Source organism: Nicotiana tomentosiformis, chromosome 12 (assembly GCF_000390325.3).
Source record: "Nicotiana tomentosiformis chromosome 12, ASM39032v3, whole genome shotgun sequence".
Lineage (NCBI taxonomy): Eukaryota > Viridiplantae > Streptophyta > Magnoliopsida > Solanales > Solanaceae > Nicotiana > Nicotiana tomentosiformis.
In genome coordinates this window covers 136155069-136178583 of record NC_090823.1, presented here as the reverse complement: position 1 = coordinate 136178583, position 23515 = coordinate 136155069, and the positions used below count along the sequence as shown (strand labels likewise).

The following is a 23515-nucleotide window of genomic DNA, read 5'->3' as shown; positions in this document are numbered from 1 at the left end:
ATCTATCAACTGTGATTGACCTTACAATAACATAAATATTTTTATTCATTGCAAAACTTTTAAGATTCATACACTACATACAATTCAAATAATCATAACATTGACCCCAAAAAAATCGTAATGATATTGTTCCCTTGAGATTTACAAAAATGCCAATGCACTTCAAAGCTTCGTTATCCATGCGTCTTTCTGAGTCCATGCCTTTACCAAGTCAAAATTCCTTCATATTAGTTGATCTCACAACCTTCAAAAATACGTGTAACCAAGATCTCAAATTGAAAAGAAAACAAAAAAAGGCTATCACCAACTGATTAAGGGAAAGGGCAAGTAGCAAAACAACATTAAGGCCATTTTACCTCATATGTAGTAACTGTAACCATATTTGCAAGAAATTCACCTATACAAAGTAAATTGAAATAAACAATAAAGACAGAAAATCAATGCTTTTGATCTGAATATCACAAATCTCATTTATCTCGAAAAAGAAAAGGCCAAACTTATAGAAAACGAGTTAGAGTTGATGAACCTGATCAGAAATCGCCACTCCGACAACAGGTATGGCAGAAATTTCAGTTCCGGCTAGCGGCAATTCTAGGTTTTGCAATGAAACAAAGATTATAAAAGGAAATCTCCAGCCTATAGATTGCAAATCTAGGGCTATGAACATAACAACGAAAAGCTGCCAGAAACAAGACATAGAAGATTGAGATATATAAATCTAAAATTAAGGAAAATCTTACCCGCCTATTAGGATCAAAACTAACGAAAGAAGTCGAGATAAACTGATAATGGAGATTTTGGAGCTAGGTTGCGGCCTACGACTTGAAGAGTTCTTAAGGAAATAGAGTTTGAATATTTTTGACTTTCTTTTGGAATTTTATAAAAAGAAAAGAAAGCCCAAGTAAGACTAATCTCTCCCGAAATTATTTTTTCTTGGCAAAATAATATTTTTTGACATTTATTACAAATGTTGCTAACTAAATGTAGTTGTATTTCTAATAATGTGACATTTGAATAAAATGTCAAAATGTTTGCTGACATTTTTCCTAAACGTCGGTATTTTTGTGACATTTTTCTAACAAATGTCAATAAATTAACTATTCACCTACATTTATTATAAGTGTCATCAAATAAATATCGTCATATCTCATATTTCCTGTAGTGAGTGTAGCAGATGAAGATATATTAATGACAGATCTGCTGCCCTGTTTAGCATCACGCATGCGTCTACAGACATATTTGGAAACCAGCCAAGCCCCTCTTAGGTTTGTATTAAAGGTATGGTTCCACTCATCCTCTAATAATTTCAGTGAAGAGCTTATACTACCTATATAGATATAGAGTTTTATGTTTTATGCGTTGATGATAACGTAAAATATACAATAAGATTATCTGTGAGATAATTATAAGTATATCTCTTGATAATATAATAGGTAATCTGATAAAGATGATAGAGTTATACTTTTTCATATTTAAGAATAATTAACTTTAAACGGCTCCATTGTTTAATTTAGGTAGTTATGTAGCTAATAATGTAATAGTGCAGAGAGTTAGAGAGTTATATGCATGGCTACGTACGTTTTATAACATTGTTGCAGGCAAGATTGAGAGTCAATTAATTATTTTATAACATGATAGAATTATGCGTTTTATAGTGCACACAATTAGTGGCTGTGGCTCTAGGGGATCGTCTAGCCTTAAGCTTACGGTCCGTGTAAACTCAGTGAATTTTGTCCAAATCCTATATTTATATTAAGAATTTCATTAAATATTTATAAATATTTTATTGTAAACCTAAATTTATATATGTACGACTAGATTTTTTTTTAAGTATAGAAACAATAAAAATAAGTGGGCTAGCCTGCATTTATTCGTCAGTGGAAATATTTTGTGGCAGTGGCGGACCACCTAGCTAAACCGGCCTCTAACAATCAGGAACGCACTTATTATGAACATCCCTAGCAGTTGATGCTATAGGTTCCTACTATGTGGACAAGTGCCAAATGCCTAGTATTAGCTTATTAGGCTTCTATATGATAAGGCCAATTTTTTTGTTAGCTAGAAGTAGAGCAGAAGTAGAGCCAATTTTTAGGGGAAGAATTCACTTTTGGTATTATTACTATATATGGGTATTGGGTGGGGTCGAGTAGGGTAATTTCTATTTTAAGGCAAAAAATTAATCGGTCGGTCAAAACTAATTGCATTCGCTAATAAAGAAATATATAAAATATATATATTATATCTATATAACACACACATATAAAAAAAATATATTCAGCTATTATTTCTAGGAGCTGCTAAAAATATATATATATATCTCCTATTTTAATTAATTGAGTTATTATTTATTAAACTGAAAATAAATAATGAGAAAACGTAGAATAAAAAAAATATTACTGGAAAGTTGTGTTTTTCGGTCACTATGATTTTTGTATCATGAGTTAGTAAAAGTTTTTTGAATTTTATATGAGAAATATAGTTATATGACTTTGGTAAAAAATAAAAGCTATATAATTATATGACTATTTGTAAAATTTACCCGATGAAAATGATACTCACAAGACATATTGATTGAGGCAATCCCATAAAATGCTGAATTGGATATATTTATTCCAATATTCAAAGTTAAATATGAATGTATAGGATTTTCATAATATAGGAGTATGAAGTATTTGATTTTGAAATACGAGGAACCTATAAGACTGAGTGATATATAGAGATGTTTAGCTTAATTTCCCCTTTAGTTTTGGGAATCTTACACAATATCCTCCAAATTTGATGATTGGCACAACTACATCATTGGTTTATCTTGGTCAGCTACTCGATGATGTATTTTTATGGTATGTATGTAGGCACCATGATGTAACGATTCGACTTGTCGTTTTAAGAATTAACGCTCCGTTCAGCGACTTAAGGTCTCGAACAGATTCGTAATATGTATTATGACCCGCGAGTGTGGTCGAGTTTGATTTTCGGAAGATTCGGAATTTAATTAAAAGAACAATTCTCATTTTTGAAACTTAAATGAAAAAAAAAGTTGACCGGAGATTTGACTTTTGTGTAAACGACCACGGATTCGAAATCTGATGATTTCAATAGCTCCGTATAGTAATTTTGGACTTAGGAGTTGTAACGACCTGACCGGTCGTTTTGAGCATTTACGCTCCTTTCAACTATTTGAAGTCTTGAATAACTTCCTACGAGGTATTTCAGAGTTAGTTTGGAAGGATAAATTTTCATGTTAGAAGCTTAAGTTGAAATTGTTGACCGGATATTGACTTATGAGTAAACGACCTCGAAATTTAATTTTGATGATTTCAATAGCTCTATATGGTGATTTCGGACTTAGGAGTGTGTCCGAAAAATTATTTGGAAGTCCGTTGTGGAATTAGGCTGGAAATGCCGAAAATTTAATTTTGGAAAGTTTGACCGGGGGGTTGACTTTTTGATATCGATGTCGAAATCTGATTCTGAAAATTTGAATAGCTTCGTTATGTCATTTATGACTTGTGTGCAAAATTTGAAGTCATTCCGGATTGATTTGATATGTTTCGGCATAAGATATAGAATTTGAAAGTTCAAAGTTCATAGATTTTGATTTGAGGAGCGATTTGTCGTTTTGGTGTTGTTCGATATGATTTGAGGCCTCGAGTAGGTCCGTGTTATGTTATGGAACTTGTTGGTATGTTCGAACGAGGTTCCGAGGGCCTCGGGTGAGTTTCAGATGCTTAACGGATTGAATTTGGATTTGGAGGAGGAGCTGAAGCAGCTGGGCTGCTGGTGTGATCGCACCTGCGCGAAAAAGGCCGCAGGTGCGAGCTCGCGGATGCGAGGAATGATTCGCAGAAGCGAAAATGTATGGGTTGTCCAAGCACCGCGGGTGCAAAAAAAATCACCGCAGGTACGAAGATCGCGGGTGCGAAAAAAATCACCGCGGATACGAAAACAGTCATCGCGGGTACGAAGTCCGCAGGTGCAAAAAAATTACCGCGGATGCGAAGACCGCAGGTGCGAAGAAATCACCGCGGATGCGAAAATCCTAGACGGAATATTAAAAACAGAGGGGGTTCCGAGTTTTGCTATTTTTGGACCTTCAAGCACGATTTTTGGGGCGATTTTGAGAGAAAATTCAAGGAAAACTTGAGGTAAGTCACTTGTAATCATTTTTACTCCATAATATTGAATTATCATCGAATAATCCGACTAGATTACATATTTTTGATGTATAAATCGGGGGTTTGAACTTAGGGATTTGAAAATAAGATTTGAAGATTTGGAAGTGGAATTGAGGTCGGATTTTGGTAAAATTAGTATGGTTAGACTCATGGTTGAATGGGCTTCCGAATTTTATAACTTTTATCCGATTCCGAGACTTAGGCCCCACAGGTAATTTTTGGGGCGTAATTTCGGATTTTTAGAAAATATTAGTATTTTGATATAGAATTAATTCCTATAATTTTTGTGGGATGAATCAAATTAATTGTGACTAGATTCTAGCCGTTTGGAAGTCGATATGCGCAGAATGGAATTTCTGGAGAATTTCTTAGCTTGCTCGATATTGGATTTTGCTTGTTCGAGGTAAGTAACTCTTCTAATCTTGGAGTTGAGGGTATGAACCCTAAATATATGTATTTTGTGAATTGTTGGGAGGTGACGCACATGCTAGGAGACGGGCGTGTGGGCGTGCACTATAAAAATTATGACATAATTATTTCTGTGGAATTTTATAGTTAAATAATCTTGGCATTTTTCATGCGGTTTTATGTGTTAAAGAAATTGAGCTGAAAAACATATTAAAAATCATGTTGAGGCTATGTGTCAGTATTATTGGGACCCACAGAGGTCATATTGCTGTGAATTATTGTGTTAAATTGAAAATTCATACTCAGTCATATTCATTTCATTGCATATCATATCTCAGTCTCTGTTGTTATTTATTGATACAACATATCATCATTTTGGGCTATTTTCATGACATTGTGAGCCCGAGAGACTGTACAGATTGATGACTGAGTGAGGCCGAGGGCCTGATTTGTGAGGATATTTATGGGATCGGGTTGCACGCTGCAACAGGCCATGTTGGCTTTATATATATTATTATTGCACGTGAGTTGGCCGTGCAGCACGTGAGTTGGCCTTGCGGGTCTTTATATTAGTATTGCACGTGAGTTGGCCGTGCAGATCTTTATATTATTATTGCACGTGAGTTGGCCGTGCGGATCCTTATATTATTAACTCACGTGGCCGTGCAGATCCTTATATTATTATTGCACGTGAGTTGGCCGTGCAGCACGTGAGTTGGCAGTACGGATCCAGTTATTTATATTATGGAACGTGAGTTGTCCGTGCTTATAGCGCTTGGGTTGTAGAAGCCCCTCATGAGTCTGTACACCCCCAGTGAGCGCAGTCGACTATAAACAGGGATCGGGCTACACGCCACAGTAGGTATTGTATAGCGCTGAGTGATTGAGTGTGCTGAGCACAGTGAGAGAGAATACGAGACAATAAGATTGAGTACTCTGAGAATGTGAGTACACGAGTGCAATCTATGAGATACATTACATTGACATGCACACATGACATATATGCATAGAGATGTGTTTTCCTCATGCTGTACGGTATAACATTATTCATGCTTTCTCACACATTTTGACAGATGGGCATACTGATGCATTTATTTTACACGGGTTATCTGGAAGGAAAATGAAACATATTGTTTATTATTGAAAATATTTTTGGAGAAATTTATTATTTTCAAACTATTCATATTATTGGCAACTTCGGCAAAAGATTTGGGTTTTTCACTATTGTACTTGAAAGGAAGAACTATTATTTTTGAAATCATGATTTGGCTGAGCATTTTATCTCTAGGTTACTTCTGGTATTATTTGCTTTATGTTGTTATGGACTGTTGTGGACTAGTGGTTTTGGACCCGACCTTGGTAGAAGCTCGTCACTACTTTCAACCTACAGCTAGGTTTGTTATTTACTCAGTACATGGGGTCGGTTGTACTGATACTATACTTCTGCACATTGCGTGCAGATGTTGGCTGTTGTTGTTGTTGTGCTCGATGGTTGCGGGATCTGAAGATGCGTCTGCGTTCCTGTTGTAGCTGCCACTTGTTCAGGGTAGCCTTAGATTTATAAAAGCTCTGTTTATGTATTAGTCAAACAGACTATGTATTTATTTCATTTCCGCTTTGAATACTCTATTCTTAGAAGATCATGATTTGTACTACTAGTTCTTGGGGGATGTATAAGATTAAGATCTTTATTCACTTAAATTGCTTTAATAATTATTATTGGAATTGGATAATTGAAAGTTGGCTTACCTAGCGGGTTGGGTTAGGTGTCATCACGACTAGTTGGATTTTGGGTCGTGACAAAGTGGTATCAGAGCTCTAGGTTCATAGGTTCTACAAGTCATGAGCAAGTGTCTAGTAGAGTCTTGCGGATCGGTATGATGACGTCTATACTTATCTTCTAGAGGCTACATGGCATTTAGAATATATATACTTCCCATCTTTCTTTCCTTATCGTGCGGGATTGTTTCAGCTTGGGACATAACTATTTTAATTCCTTCCACGTATTCGTATGCGCACATGAGCACTCGGTATCAGTTGTGTATCGCCGGCTTGTGATTTCAGGGATGATGTGCGAGATGTGAATTCTTGTTTTGGTGATGGGCTAGTCTGGAGGACTTGAGGCCATGGTTAGACCACAGTTTAAGCTTAGTAGCTTCAGTTATAACTTGTACAATTGGACTCATATGTCCGGTAATGACTCTACAGTGGAATTTGTGGCTCGATGAGCGGTGAAATGGCTTTCTGATGAGTATGATATAACTGCAGGATGTGTTAAGACGATGTGAATGTGGTGAGACTTGTTTCCTTGATGTGTAAAGGAAGGTCGTTGGGTGCTTGATTTTCGTTTTAATGTGACGTACAGTCTCGAGTATGAATGTTTTGAAGGACCTTTCATATTGTTAAATTTTGGGGTAAATTAAATTCTCATGTCTGGGTAATGAGTTTGGACTCGGATTGACTAAGTGATTGCATAGTAATTATGACTGCGAAGAGATATAACAAGATACCAATTTAAGGCTAGGGAGGTGGGTTATCTCCTGGAGAGTAATCTACGTAGGTGTCTTCCTTATATGTGAGTGAAGAGTTACGTTTCCGCTAGTAGGGCGTATGTATGGAGATTTGAATTTGAATCTGGCTGAGAAAGTTGACTTGAGTGTCAAGAGAATGATTGCGAGCTTAGCAGATGATTTGGAGTATTTTTATGGTTGGCATTGTATGAGCTTGAGAAGAAGTTTTCGTTGAACTGACGGAAGTATTAGGGCAATAGTAGAGTATGGATATTGTGAGTTATGGAGTGTTTAAATTTATGGCCAAGTGGGGGAGCCTACTACAGACGGCTTAATTTCATAGTTATATATTAAATTTTAGTTTTGGTCTGAGGCATACTTGTGAATTAGTTATGACTTGCAGAGATGGAGTTCGAGAATGACTTGAGTAAACGAATTCTTGGATGCGGGTTATATTGTACTTTATAAGTATGTGGATATCATGGGATGGGTGAGTTGTTATTTTCAAAATATGTAGTACGCACGGAGTATGAATTTGATTGGGGGTATTAAAGTAGAGTTACTTCTTTGAGTGTTGTTGTGCTAATGAGGCAGGTGTCTTTTGACCCATTTGGGCGGTGTAATTAGATTTGAGCAAAGTGGGTGGCTCCCGAGAAAGTTCTAGTGGGTTAGAGAATTTTATATAGCAATTGAGAATTTCTCCGAACTGGTGTATGGATAAAACCTGAGATTTATACTGGATGGTGCCTGGACTTATAGAAATTCTGTATGACTATGGATTTTATGTTGTAGTATAAGGAGGGTGAGGAGAATAATTTCAAATTCACATAAGGTATTTTCAGAGTGAGTGTTACAATTGTGGTATTTTTGAAGGTGCTAAAGAAGAATACAGTTGCTTATGAGTCGTAGGGCATTGTGGTTCTATGCTAAGGTTTGTGGGGTGAGTTGTGGTTAAATATTGTGGTGTTTTAGCAAGGAGAAGTATCAATTTCAAGACAAATTCGGAAGGGACTCGGAGGAAATAGGACAAATGGGTAACATGCTGGATCGATATGGTAATGGTATGCTCGGATTTTTTTAGTTCTTATGATGAGGTGAGTCTTTACGGGTGTTTTGTGGCAATACTCTTGGATTTGGAAACTTGTGTGGCTTGGTGGAGTTATAGGGATTTAGTTCTGATAGCTTGGTTATGTGCAAATGGTTTCAAAGTGTTCTTAATGGTTTCTACCATGGGTTGAACCGGATATATTCTACCGGTGTAGGGAACATGTTGTGTATTATGAATTCCTCCTGGAAGGAAGCAAGATGAAGGTTACTGAATGACCGGGTATGTAATTTGCTGGTTATCCAAAGTTGATAATGAGATTCTCGTGCTTGTCACATGATGACATGATAGATGTGGCGGGATTAAGATTTGCATGTACAAGGTGGCAGCTCATTCTTGAAAGGAAGATCACAAATTTTGGACAGAATGGTCAATTTCAGATAATTAGATGAATGTTATTACTGCTCGGTAATCCCTGAAAAGGGTGCGCATTTCAAAAGGCATATTGTGTTTTGACTTACGGATGTTCATTGGTATTGCAGTACTCACCTGGTTGATAGACTGTTGATATTCAAATTATTGCTATGTGGCACGGAAGAATTATGAAAGTATTCCTTATGGAAAGATCGTGAATGAAAGATGTGTTAGTTATTCTAGTGCTGGAGTTGGGATCAGTTACGGTGATTCATGTGTTTGATGAATTTGGAGACTGGGAGTTCTCAGAAGTATATTGTTTCGTGTTGCGGCCTGTTTGAGGTGAGTATTTTATTTTAACTCAGTGGAAGCACTAGGTGTGTTAATTATTTGTGATAGTTACGCGCTATAAGTGTGCATATATGTGAGGTTGCAGCCTATGTGCGTGCATTAGAGCAAGTATTCATATTCGAAAGAATGCTTAGGCTATTATATGCCTAGAGTCGACTGTTTAGCGTAAAGTTATAACGTTTCCCGTATTCGTACCTTTGTTGAGAACTATCTAGGTTATACTTGTGGTTACAAAGAAGATGATTCCCTAAATAAATGGGGTAGTTACTAATTCTGCATAAAATTGCCGATTTGAAGTGTGATAGCAGACTTTGCACATGCTTACACTATGGCATGATATTTATACCAGTCCAGGAGCATGGGAATCTTATTTCATTATCATTTACAAGTGTACTTGTTTAATTGTTCATGTATGATATGCTGGGACTGGAGGCCCGTGACCATGCCGGGCGATTCATATTATTGGCACGTGAGTTGTCCGTGCCGTATGTGGGAATTTTATTTCTATGATAATTTATCTGATTCATTAATTTCCTTCCTCTACAATTGTGCACATGCGCCTATGGCTTCACGAAATTTGAGGAATTAGTTGTAACATTGCGGTTGTGGTAGTGCTTGTTGAACTTGCAATACGATTCTCTTCCTTGAGACATCTCCCATATTTGGGTACACGGATTGCGCAGTGGTGGCTGTAGTTATATTGAAGCGGCGTGTCTGTGCGATAGTGGTGTTTAATAATATAAGGTCATTGGACCTAGAATGGGTACTATCAGGCTTGATTATGGTATATTCTAGAGGGTTATGATTTTGGTTGGGGCGAGAGAGCTCCATGGCTAGTTGATCTGATGAGTGGTTATGAGTTTTTGATTGTTTCTTTCATCATTGGCAGTGTATGAAGGTTTTGGAATGAGGTTTGGCTTGATATGAGGTTTTATACTAGTACTTGATTGGTTTAGAGTAATTACTGTGATCGGGAATGGTGTTGCGAGCATGTGAGTTGTGTAGTATGCAATGTGATCATATCTGGGGTTTTGGCTATAGCTTGAAACAGCTTGTTCAGGCTTATACAGTGTGTAGATGGGAGATTCGGGTCTTGAAAAGAATTTTGGATATTAGAAATTTGGCTCCAAGGTTTTTAGGCTAATGTTAAATTAATGATTTTCAGTTATGTTGTGTGGTCAGGCCTATATAGAATTGGCTGACTTGAGATCACCCCCGTGTATGTGCATCGTAAGGTGGAATAGAGATTTGAAGGTTAAGAACAACTCTTGGCACGTTCGAGGACGAATGTATGTTTATGTGGGGGAGATTGTAACGACCCGACCGGTCGTTTTGAGCATTTATGCTCCTTTCAACTATTTGAAGTCTTGAATAACTTCCTACGAGGTATTATGACTTGTGTGAATTGTCGATTTTGGTTTTAAGGTATTTCAGAGTTAGCTTGGAAGGATGAATTTTCATGTTGGAAGTTTAAGTTGAAATAGTTGACCGGATATTGACTTATGAGTAAACGACCTCGAAATTTAATTTTGATAATTCCAATAGCTCCGTATGGTGATTTCGGACTTAGGAGCGTGTCCAAAAAATTATTTGGAAGTCCGTAGTGGAATTAGGCTTGAAATGCCGAAAATTTAATTTTGGGAAGTTTGACCGGGGGTTGACTTTTTGATATCAAGGTTGAAATCTGATTCTGGAAATTTGAATAGCTTTGTTATGTCATTTATGACTTGTGTGCAAAATTTGAAGTCATTATGGATTGATTTGATATGTTTCAGCACAAGATATAGAATTTGAAAGTTCAAAATTCATAGATTTTGATTTGAGGTGCGATTCGTCATTTTGGTGTTCAATGATATGATTTGAGGCCTCGAGTAGGTCCGTGTTATGTTATGGAACTTGTTGGTATGTTCGGACGGGGTCCTGAGGGTCTCGAGTGAGTTTCGGATGCTTAACGGATCAAATTTGGATTTGGAGGAGGAGTTGAAGGAGATGGGCTGCTGGTGTGATCGCACCTGCGCGAAAAACGGCTGCAGGTGCGAGCTTGCGGATGCGAGGAATGATTCGCAGAAGCGAAAATGCATGGATTGTCCAGGCACCGCGGGTGCGAAAAAAATCACCGCGGGTGCGAAGTCCGCATGTGCGAAGAAATCACCGCGGATGCGAAGACCGCAGGTACGAAGAAATCATCGCGGATGCGAAGACCGCAGGTGCGAAGAAATCACCGCGGATGCGAAGACCGCAGGTGCGAAGAAATTACCGCAGATGCGAAAATCTTGGACAGAATGTTAAAAACAGAGGGGGTTCCGAGTTTTGCCATTTTTGGACCTTCAAGCACGGGTTTTGGGGCGATTTTGAGAGAGAACTCAAGGGAAACTTGAGGTAAGTCACATATGATCATTTCTACTCCATAATATTGAATCATCATCGAATAATCCGACTAGATTACATATTTTTGAGGTGTAAATCGGGGGTTTGAACTTTTGGTAAAATTAGTATGGTTAGACTCGTGGTTGAATGAGCTTCCGGATTTTATAACTTTTATCGGATTCCGAGATGTGGGCCCCACAGGTGATTTTTGGGGCGTAATTTTGAATTTTTGGAAAATATTAGTATTTTGATATGGAATTAATTTCTATAATTTTTGTGGGCTGAATCAAATTAATTGTGACTAGATTCTAGCCGTTTGGAAGTCGATATGCGCAGAATGGAATTTCTGGAGCATTTCTTAGCTTGCTCGACATTGAATTTTGCTTGTTCGAGGTAAGTGACTCTTCTAATCTTGGAGTTGAGGGTATGAACCCTGAATATATGTATTTTGTGAATTGTTGGGAGGTGACGCACATGCTAGGTGACAGGCGTGTGGACGTGCACTATAGAAATTGTGACATAATTATTTCTGTGAAAATTTATAATTAAATAATCTTGGCATTTTCCATGTGTTTTATTTGTTAAAGAAATTGAGCTGAAAAACATATTAAAAATCATGTTGAGGCTATGTGCCAGTATTATTGGGACCCACAGAGGTCATATTGCTGTGAATTATTGTGTTAAATTGAAAATTCATACTCAGTCATATTCATTTCATTGCATATCATATCTCAGTCTCTATTGTTATTTATTGATACAACATATCATTTTGGGCTATTTTCATGACATTGTGAGCCCGAGAGACTGGAGAGATTGATGACTGAGTGAGGCTGAAGGCCTGATTTGTGAGGATATTTATGGGATCGGGCTGCACACTGTAGTAGGCCATGTTGGCTTTATATATATTATTATTGCACGTGAGTTGGCCGTGCAATTCGTGAGTTGGCCGTGCGGATCTTTATATTATTATTGCACGTGAGTTGGTCGTGCAGCACGTGAGTTGGCCATGCGGATCTTTATATTATTATTACACGTGAGTTGGCCGTGCAGCACGTGACTTGACCGTGCGGATCCTTATATTATTATTGCACGTGAGTTGGCCGTGCGGATACTTATATTATTATTGTACGTGAGTTGGCCGTACAGCACGTGAGTTGACCGTGCGGATCCAGATATTTATATTATGGAACATGAGTTATCCGTGCAGCACGTGAGTTGTCCGTGCTTATAGCGCTTGGGCTGTAGGAGTCCCTCATGAGTCTGTACACCCCCAGTGAGCGCAATTGACTATAAACAGGGATCGGGCTGCACGCCGCAGCAGGTATTGTATAGCGCTGAGTGATTGAGTGTGCTGAGCACAGTGAGAGAGAATGCGAGACAATGATATTGAGTACTCTGAGAATGTGAGTACATGAGTGCAATCTCTGAGATACATTGCATTGACATGCACACATGACATATATGCATAGAGATGTATTTTTCTCATGTTGTACGGTATCACATTATTCATGATTTCTCACACATTTTGACGGATGGGCATAGTGATGCATTTGTTTTACACGGGTTATTCGGAAGGAAAATGAAACATATTATTTATTATTGAAAAGATTTTTGGAGAAATTTATTGTTTTCAAACTATTCATATTATTGGCAACTTCGGCAAAAGATTTGGGTTTTTCACTGTTGTACTTGAAAGGAAGAACTATTATTTTTGAAATCATGATTTGGCTGAGCATTTTATCTCTGAGTTACTTCTGGTATTATTTGCTTTATGTTATGGATTGTTATGGACTAGTGGTTTTGGACCCAACCTTGGTAGAAGCTCGTCACTACTTTCAACCTACGGCTAGGTTTGTTACTTACTCAGTACATGGGGTCGGTTGTATAGATACTACATTTCTGCACATTGCGTGAAGATGTTGGTTGTTGTTGTCTCTGTGCTCGATGGTTGCGGGATCTGAAGATGTACCTATGTTCCTGTTGTAGTTGCCTCTTGTTCAGGGCAGCCTTAGATTTATAAAAGCTCTGTTTATGCATTATTCAAACAGACTATGTATTTATTTCATTTCTGCTTTGTATACTCTATTATTAGAAGCTTATGATTTGTACTACTAGTTCTTGGGGGATGTATAAGATTAAGATCTTTATTCACTTAAATTGCTTTAATAATTATTATTGGAATTGGATAATTGAAAGTTGGCTTACCTAGCGGGTTGGGTTAGGTGCCATCACGACAAGTTAGATTTTGGGTCGTGACAGGAGCATGTCCGAAAAATTATTTGGAAGTCCGTAGTGGAATTAGGCTTGAAATGGCGAAAATAGGAAGTTTAAGTTGGAAGTTTGACAGGGGAGTTGACTTTTTGATATCGGAGTCAGAATCCAGTTCTGAAAATTTTCGGACGTCCGTTATGTCATTTATGATTTGTGTGCAAAATTTGAGGCCAATCGGACTTGATTTGATAGGTTTCGGCGTCGAATGTAGATGTTGAAATTTGTTAAGTTTCATTAAGCTTGAATTGGGGTATGATTCGTGGTTTTAGCGTTGTTTGATGTGATTTGAGTCCTCGAACAGGTTCGTGTTATGTATTGGTACTAGTTGGTATGCTCAGATGGGGTACCGAGTGGCTCGGGTAAGTTTCGGGGTGGTTTCGTACCATTTCTAGGCCATTTTTAGTTGCTAGATTTTGGCCACAGAGGTATGCATCGCGATCGCAGACAAACAATTGTGATCGCGAAGAGTAATTTTGTTGTTTAGAGACTGTGAATCGCGATCGCGGAAGCCTTTTCGCGATCGCGTAGAGGAAACTCCTGCCGCACTGACCCGACTTTGAAAGCTCATATCTCGCAATCTATAAGGAATTTGGACATGATCCAAAAATGAAAGTTGTAGCCCTTCGTGAATTGTCCGTGCAGTTGTGATATGAAATGTGGGCACGAGGTGCTGTGATAAAATGATGATGATAATTGGCACGTGAATTGTCCGTGCAGTTATGATGTGATTTAATTATGGGCACGAGGTGCCGTGGAAATATGAAAATAGGCTGAGACCCGTGTTTACGAAAAATATGAAAATGGGCTGAGACCCGTATTTTTTATGATTATGAAATGAGGTATCACATGGTGACTTTTTAATTGAAAGAATTATATTCAAAATATTTATTTCAAAGAATTTTTATTCAAAAAGGATTATATGAAAGAATCGTATTTGAAAGATAATTATTTGAGGAAATTATATTTGAAAAGATTTATTGAAAGAATTATATTTGAAAAATAATTATTTGAGAAAACTACACTTAAATTTTCGTTTTTTGGAAGATTTTACAAAAATCTTGATTTCTTCCATTAAAATCTGAATTAAACGATAATATAATCATAGATTCATGAAATATAAAAACTTTAGGAGGTAGAACACTTACCCCAATCCATATGGTGAAAATCGCCTCAAACATCACTTTAATTTGAGCTCTATAGCTCCAAATATGGTAAAAATGGCTCAAACCTCGAAATATAGCTACTGCCCAGGTATTTACTCTTCGCCATCGCGAAGCACAAAAATTTTCAGCCCCAAAATTGCTCTTTACAATCGCGGAAAACCAATCGCGATCGCGCAAAACAAACTCCCCAACTCTTCCAAACAGCCTCTAGTATAATGGTCATAACGTTTTATACAAAACTCCAAATGATGAATGGTTTACCTTTCTGAAAACTAGCTTCCAAGGACTATAACTTTCATTTATTGCTAATCTCCCAATTCCTTATATATTTCGAGATATAAGCTTCCAAAATCAGCCCTATGCAACAGAGATTTCTAAACTCTTCCCGGACAGCCTGTAGTATATCTACCATAACATTTTGTACACAACTCCAAATAACAAATGGTTTATCTTTCTGAAAACTAGGATGGAATTTAACCGTTGATATTGTATGGGTATAAGGGTGATATTTTACTGTTGTTGTGTTTGTTGGAATATTATCTGGGCGGAACGATAAGGGTGGCTATAGGAGCGATAAGGGTGACAATAGGATATTGTCTGGGCGGAGCGATAAGGGTAGCTATAGGAGTGATAATGGTAGCAATATGAGCGATAAGGGTGGCTATTGTCAGGGACGATATGTGATGATGTGGGGTGTTGGTGTTGATAATTTTCATGTGATATTGTGATTTTCTTGTGTTTACTTTTATTCCTTGTGCAATTTGTCATGTTGTTAGTAAATTGATAACAATATGATTTATGTTGAAATTGAGAGCATGTGGCTATTGCCAGGCAGATTATAAATTGAAATGTGGGCACGAGGTGCCGTGAGTAAATAATGAGGATATTTGGCACGTGAATTGTCCGTGCAGTTGTGATATGAAATGTGGGCACGAGGTGCTGTGATGAAATGATGATGATAATTGGCACGTAAATTGTCCGTGCATTTGTGATGTGATTTAATTATGGGCACGAGGTGCCTTAGAAATATGAAAATGGGATGAGACCCGTATTTACGAAAAATATGAAAATAAGCTGAGACCCGTATTTTTTATGATTATGAAATGAGGTGTCACATGGTGACTTTTTAATTGAAAGAATTATATTCAAAATATTTATTTGGAATGATTTTTATTCAAAAAGAATTATATTTGAAAGATAATTATTTGAGAAAATTATATTTGAAAAGATTTATTGAAAGAATTATATTTGAAAAATAATTATTTGAGAAAACTACATTTGAAAGAGAGTTATTTGGAAGAATTTTATGTGAAGGATATTTATTTGAAAAACTTGAATTAATTGGGCGTACATGTATTATTAATTGTTGAGTGATGTTTATGGTATTCTTGTTGTCTTGCTGCGCATACCACTGGTTGTTTTATCCTGCCCTTATTGCTATCAGTTTCCTAGTATTTTGTATATTATATTGCACAGATTATTAGACTAGTGAGTGTCTTAACTGTACCTCGTCTCTACTCCATTTAGGTTAGTCTTGATACTTACTGGATACCGACCGTGGCGTACTCATACTATACTTCTGCACATTTTTGTGCAGAGCCAGGTATTGAAGATAACGGACTTGAGCAGAGTTAAAGCGGGATCGTAAGAATTCAAGGTAGAGCTGCTTGGTCATCGCAGTCCCTTGGAGTTTTTTCATTTTATTGTACTGTTAACTTGTAATCAACAGTATTGTATATGCGGTCCTCGTGATCATTCTATGTATTCAGTTAGAGTTCGTGACTCAGTACTACCAGTCTTGGGAGATTGTATATTGTAATTATTTCCGTTATTAGTTTCAGAAAAATAGTTTTAAAAATATAATGAAAATCGGCTTACCTAGTCTTAAAGACTAGGTGCCATCACGACTTTTATGGTGGGATTTTGGGTCGTGACACATGAAATCACATAATATATTTTTATCAGTTAGTAAATAGTATTATGTATATATATAAAGAATCAGATATTTCGAATCTTAGCCGATAAGCGACCAATCTTCCCGTGAATTTAGCCGAAGATGGAATATCATACATTAACTCATCATAGAATATAAGGAAGGAGGATTATGGGATTCAAAACTCACACTTATTGTGTGCAAAACTTGAGCAACATTAAGGAGTTGTTTGATTGCTAGTTAGAGTTATGCACGCATTTTCTTAAAGTAATTTCGTCAACTGGTGGCGAATAGTTATGCACGTATTAATAATGTAGTGATTAGTTACGGAAGAATTAGTTATGCATGGTTTAATTCAATTGGAATAAGTAATGTATAGATTAGTTATGCGGGCGGTAGCGCATAAACACTACTAGAAATTCGGTAAAAACCGACCAAGGTCGACCGACCAACTTTGGTCTGTCAAAAAATCGACCAAAAAATCGACCAAAGTTGGTCAGTTTTTTTTGAAATATTTTATTTTTAAAATTTTTTTTTATGAAACCGACCAACTTTGGTCGGTTTTTCAATTAATATAAATAAAAATTAATATTAAAAAAATCGACCAAAATTGGTCGGTTAATTCGGCGGGTCATTTAAAAAAACCGACCAACTTTGGTCGGTAATTTTACTTTTTAATAAAACCGACCAACTTTGGTCGGTTATTTTCGTGCGAAAATACAATTAAAGAGTATAAATCAAATAAAAGACAATCTTAAAACAAAATGTACCAATGGTCTAGTGGTAGAATAGTATCCTGCCACAGTACAGACCCCGATTCGATTCCCAAATAGTAAATTTTTTTATTACATAATTAAAATACCGACCAACGTTGGTTGGAAAAAACCGACCAACGTTGGTTGGAAAAAACCGACCAACCGACCAACTTTGGTCGGTTTTCTTGGCAATATTTTTTTTTTGAATTGAATTGACCGACCAAAGTTGGTCGGTAATTTCCCACCAAGTTTGGTCGGTATGCCTTTCCGACCACAAAAATTACCGTCCACACGTAAATGGTCGTATTTTGGTCGATTTTTGGCCATTACCGACCAACGTTGGCCGGTCTTTTTGGTTATTTTTTCCGGATTTTTAGTAGTGAAAGCCGCCAATGTATCACCTCTTTTGTTGACTATTTGAATATTAATTTTGTTCAGATCTAATCCGTAATTTCTTAAATAATCTAACCTTGTCAGTTTGTATAATTGCCGTGAATGAGCGAATAAAGTTGGCCAAGCAATTAGCTAGTAAACGTTGTAGGACTTAGATTTAATTCGACCAAATCATATATCTGCTGACCAAAACAGCATTTGGTGCCAGCGGTATAAACCTTAAACCTTCAAATGTATAAAAAGATTTAAAAAAAAAAAAGAAGACAGAGTGGCGCACAAAGTATTTCGTATTCACACAGGATATGGGGAAGAGTCGCACCTCCAATGGGTGTGATGTATACAATCTACCCTAACAAAAGTATTAGTGACTGATTCCGCGGCTCGATCAGTAAATCATACGGAGATAATTTTACCGTTATTCAAAGAATCCCTCTCAAATAGATAACAAATGAGTAAATACTCTAACATTTCCATTTCTTGTGCACATTATATTACTGGTTTTCTCAACATACGGATCAAATTCAACTTCATATCTTCTTCATCTAGTTCTAAAGTGATGAGAAAATGGGGACTCCTGTTAAGGCTATCGACAATGAAAACATTGCCTAATACATATTCTGAAGAATCATGTGTTAGGTGTTGTCCTAATTTTTTTATCATATTTGGTTTTTCTATCTCTTGAAGGAAAGAGTAATATATTTATCATAATTGGGTTTTCCTTCTACCCTTCTCGTAGAAGGAAATTATAAATCTTCCATATTGGGTAGTCCTTTTTCTTGTAGGGAAAGGTTTTAGACCTCTATAAATTAAGGATCCTTCCTTCTCATTCATCAGCATCCACAATGTAGCCATATGGGGTTTGAGAGTCGTGTTTAGGGGAAGAACTTTATGGGACACGTAATAGTGTGTTACTTGTGTTTGCCTCTTCGTGAGGTTGTTCTCTCGATATTTTGTACTCTCTTTTAATATAGTGGATTGCTCATCTCCGTTGTGGATGTAGGTCAATTGACCGAACCACGTTAAATGTTTGTGTCTCTTTTGGTAGATTTCTCTTTCACTTTCTGATTTATCGTCGTTCAAGGTTTGCTTTACTAGCTCCCGCATGATACCTGATTATTCCGGTCCTAATATCATGGATTAAGTACCGAACCACTTATTTTGAACCCGGATCCGTCTTTGCAAGAAATTTCAGAGAAACGGTTTTGAAAAGATAATTATGGAACCATTTCTGTTGGACAAGGTTCTCTGTTATCTCAGACTTGAAAATTCCTGGTGATATTGATGTTTGGAATAAACCCCATATAAATAATATTCACAATAATAAAAGCGTAATAATAACGTAGCACCGAGATACGGTAATTAACAAGAACAAAAGAGTGACAACGACACTAAAATTTTTATGTGAAAAACCCTTTTGAATAAGGGAAAAACTACGGTCCCGAGACGAGCAACTTATATCACTATAGCAAGGAATTTTACACTTTGTAGGTTCGAGTAAAATACTCCAAAGACCACTACAACACTCAAAAGAAATAATCTTCTTTTGATATTCTCACCTCACTATAATATTGCTCACTCTTTATTTTTCTCACAGACTATTTTCTTATACATTGTCTGTGAAACCTCACTCTTTCTTTCTCTCTTTGATACTCTTTCTTTCTCACTTTATTGATATGTAAAAATGAGAGCTGAAACTCTCCTTTTATAGCCGAAACCTCACTCTCTAAAGCCTACTATATTTGACAATTTGTACACATTTTTCCTTCTTTTTCTTTAATGTTGACAATTCAACAAAGTTGGCTACCAAACCAAAGAAGTTCTCAGCTAAATATTTTCCTTAGGCACATGCCTATTACTTTGGCTTTTGAATTAGATGGACCCCATCAATCTCCCCCTCCAGTCTCATTCATCTAGAGGAGGTAGCACTGTCTTCTAGTTTGAGTGCATGCCGACAACATCTTTGCATAGCTCGAACTTGTCTCTTGGTACTATTTTGGTCATCATATCCGCAGGATTCTCACTTGTAGAAATCTTCAAGATTTTTAGAAATTCATTCTCTACCATTTCTCAAATCTAATGATATCTCACGGAGATGTGTTTGGTCCTTACATGGTACATGGAGTTCTTGCTAAAAAAGCTCTCCGTATAAGATGACTATTCGCAACAGTAATGAGTGGTGCCTATATGGCGGCTACACTACCGTCCGAAGGCCAAAAGCCACCGGACCAGTCCCAAAAGAACCCCCGACCCATTGCGCACCTTCCCCAATTGGTTTCTTCTTCAAATTTAAAGCCACCTACAGCAGATCTTCAAAATGGTAACGCAATTACTGTAGCAAAATAATACCCGGGAGATTCTAAAATTTTCCGATTCGATTCGGGCTCAAATTTTGCACTTCGAAGTCGTGGGGTTTGTTCTCCACATCAAGAACTAGCTCTCCGCCAAAAATCAGGCGATTTCACCACTGGTAATACAGACTCACGAACTCTAACTGAATATATGCAATGATTGTCACACCTCCTTTTTCCCGAAGGGGATAGGGGTAGGGAGTTTTTCTAATTAAAGTGACATAATTCGAAATGGGATTATTTATTTATTCAGAGTCGCAACTTGGAATAATTTATGGTGTCCCAAGTCACCAGTTTATTTTAAAATCCCAGATCGAGGAGATTGACTCTATTTTTATGGCTCGCGAACATAGAAGACCGGGCAAGGGATTCCGTTAACCCAGGAGAAGGTGTGAGACACTCCCGAGTTCTGTGATTTTAGCACGGTCGCTTAATAATTACACTTAGCTCGATTATCTGATTATTACATATTTTGATCCTATGTGCATTTTGTTCCTTTTGCCGCTTTTAATGTTTATGGAATTTATTTGAACGAGTCGCGATGTCGCGCACTCGTTTGTTTTTGTACATATTGTGAATCGCGCCACGTAAAACGCACCCGTAATTTACAACATGTTAATTTTTATTATTATTTGAAGTTGTAAGGTCGAGTCACGTGAAACGCACACTCAAATTGGGGGTTACGTATCATGACTATGCCACGGGAACCTTATCCATAGTCACGATAATTTATTATTAATCGCGCTTAAAGCAAGCTATGATGTTTAAATTAATTTGATTACTATGTTTAGGATTAAGTGCGGAAGTTTTGAAGTTATGGAATATACTTGAAGAAATAAGACCTTTAATTCTTTAAAGTTGTTCTCCCTGGTCCGTTGCTTACAAAGGTGCAATGAAATTTATACTAAAACAACTTAGAACAGTCATGATATTCTGACAAACCATACTTCAGAAAAACCAAGCAAATGTTTCACAAAAAGGCCACATTCAGTGAAATTGTTTAGGTTGCTGATTGCATGATAGTCTAATACCAACACTACACATTTGAGTCAATACTCTTCACAAGCTTACCATGCAAACATCAAACTGGAACTAAAACTACAGATCCAATCCTCCCCATGGCTACAAGCTAATTGTCACAATATAGCCACTTTACACTAATAGCCAAATCCAAGCTTATGTTCTTCTATCCTATTTCTTTTGATTATCATTGGTACTGACTCAATTATTGAGGATTCTTCTCAACACCAGAAAACATCCAGTTAGCCAAATAAAATTAACTCACACTTCATAAAGTCCGGATTCAATCAACAATTATACGGAGTTAATCTAATTCTCATGAAACAGAACTGAAAATTCAGATCTATTGCAAGAGGTAGCGGCCTGTGATGAGCAAACGCAAACTCAGAATTGCCAGCTTCATAGTGCAGATACAAACATATCATAGCTAAAACAATCAGTATGGATAAACCTCAACATCAACCAACATGGATACATGACACTAAACATGGAAACAACATGTAATTCCGATCTTCAAATTAATATCTTAACAGAAACATAAAAAGTCATAGCTACATACCTTATAGCAGGAACAAACAAATTTGACCGAAAGAGGTCAGAAATAGAGGGGAAAATCCAGCAAAAGAAACCGCAGCAAACCAGCGACAGCACAGCGATTCCACAGCTCAAAACGACTTTCAAAAACCTCAGGAAGACAGAAATCGAGCAAGTTGCTCAAAGATCGTAAGAGATTTCAAACTGGGAATGCGCAAGAAACGACGCCGGATTGTCTAACACGGCGACATTCGTGATGTTCACAGCACTCATTGCGTTCAAACTGATTAAAGCTCTAATTTGAGATATTCTTCGTCGTGAGATTCAGATAAAAGGATGTGAGAGATTCTTTAAGTTTCATGAAATATACGAGAAATTATGCGGAGAATTGCGAGAGAATGAAAAATTAGAGGCCACGGCAAAAGAGAGAAGATACAACTCAGTTATGTGAGGGAGGGAGTGGGAAGTCCGTATCTATTCTCGGCGGCAGCTAAGTTTTGGGGGGGGGGGGGGGGGGGTTCTGTCCGGTTCAGAGAGAGGGAGGACGGTTGTCACGATCCGAAATCTTTCACCGACGGGACCGTGATGGCGCCTAACATTTCACTTGCTAAGCAAGCCAATGTTAGAGAATCATTAACCAATTCCTTATTTCCATTCAGTAATTAACAATAATTAACTAAGATAAAATATAATAAGTGCGTAATATCATAAATCTGTATTAACTACTACCACCCGAATCTTGAGTCACAATTCACAAGCATTCTAGAATTTACTACAAGTAATAACCTTAAAGAAATACAACTGTCTGAATGAAAGAAAACAGTAGGACATAAAGGATAGACGGGGACTTCAAGGTCTGTGAGCGTCCACATATCTACCTTGAGTCTCCGGACAGCGGACCAATAACAAATCTCGATTAACCTGGGCCGGTATCAAAATTTGCACAGAAAGTGCAGAGTGCAGCATCAGTACAATCGACCCCATGTACTGATAAGTGTCGAGCCTAACCTCGACGAAATAGTGACGAGACTAGGACAAGACACCCACATATAACCTCAACAGTATAATCATGCTAGTAGTAACAAGAGTAAATAAAGAAATAACACAGAAATAATGGGAGGGGAACATATGGTGGGGGAATACAACATAAAGAATGAGAATAATGAAAGGATAGAATTAAATCGGAAATCCTTAAACGAATTGAGCAATTAAGATAGCAAGAAAAACTGCACGACATCACCCCTCGTGCTTTTACTCTCAACCTCACCAAATAACAAATAAGACTGCACGACATCACTCTTCGTGCTTTTACTCTCTTCCTCACAATATAAATAATTCATGCACGGCATCACCCTTCGTGCTTTACACTCTTCCTCACAATATAAATAAATTGTGCACGACATCACCCTTTGTGCTTTACACTCTTCCTCACAATTCACAGAATAAATAACAACGGATAGAGAGAAGTTTTACAATGAAATCAATATTTCACCAATGATTACTTTCACAATTTAACATCTCAACCTCAAATCAATATTCACAATTTTATTGACCTTGGTGGAACCGGATACAAGTCTCCCAACATTTCAACAACAACAATAAGTATGGATAACAAGATTTAAGACTACAAATTTGTAAGAATGGAATTTCACTCGCATGCTATGACTCGACCACAATGTATAGATGCTCGTCACCTCAACTATACATCATATTCAATAACAAAACACGTAGCAAATACTCACGCAATACCTATTCCCTCAAGCCAAAGTTAGACACAACATTTACCTCGCTCCGAAGGCCACTTAATTCACAATCATTACTTTCCCTT

General features: G+C 37.2%; 1 long non-coding RNA gene across 1 annotated transcript; it reads right to left on the bottom strand.

Moving 5' to 3' along the window:
- On the bottom strand, positions 1 to 22143 carry LOC104087021 (uncharacterized). Its single transcript, XR_684210.4, has 4 exons — positions 21713 to 22143; positions 527 to 591; positions 357 to 397; positions 1 to 244 (listed from the first exon to the last, which is right to left on the bottom strand). It is a non-coding gene; the product is annotated as an uncharacterized lncRNA (long non-coding RNA).
- Positions 22144 to 23515: the final 1372 nt, after the last annotated feature.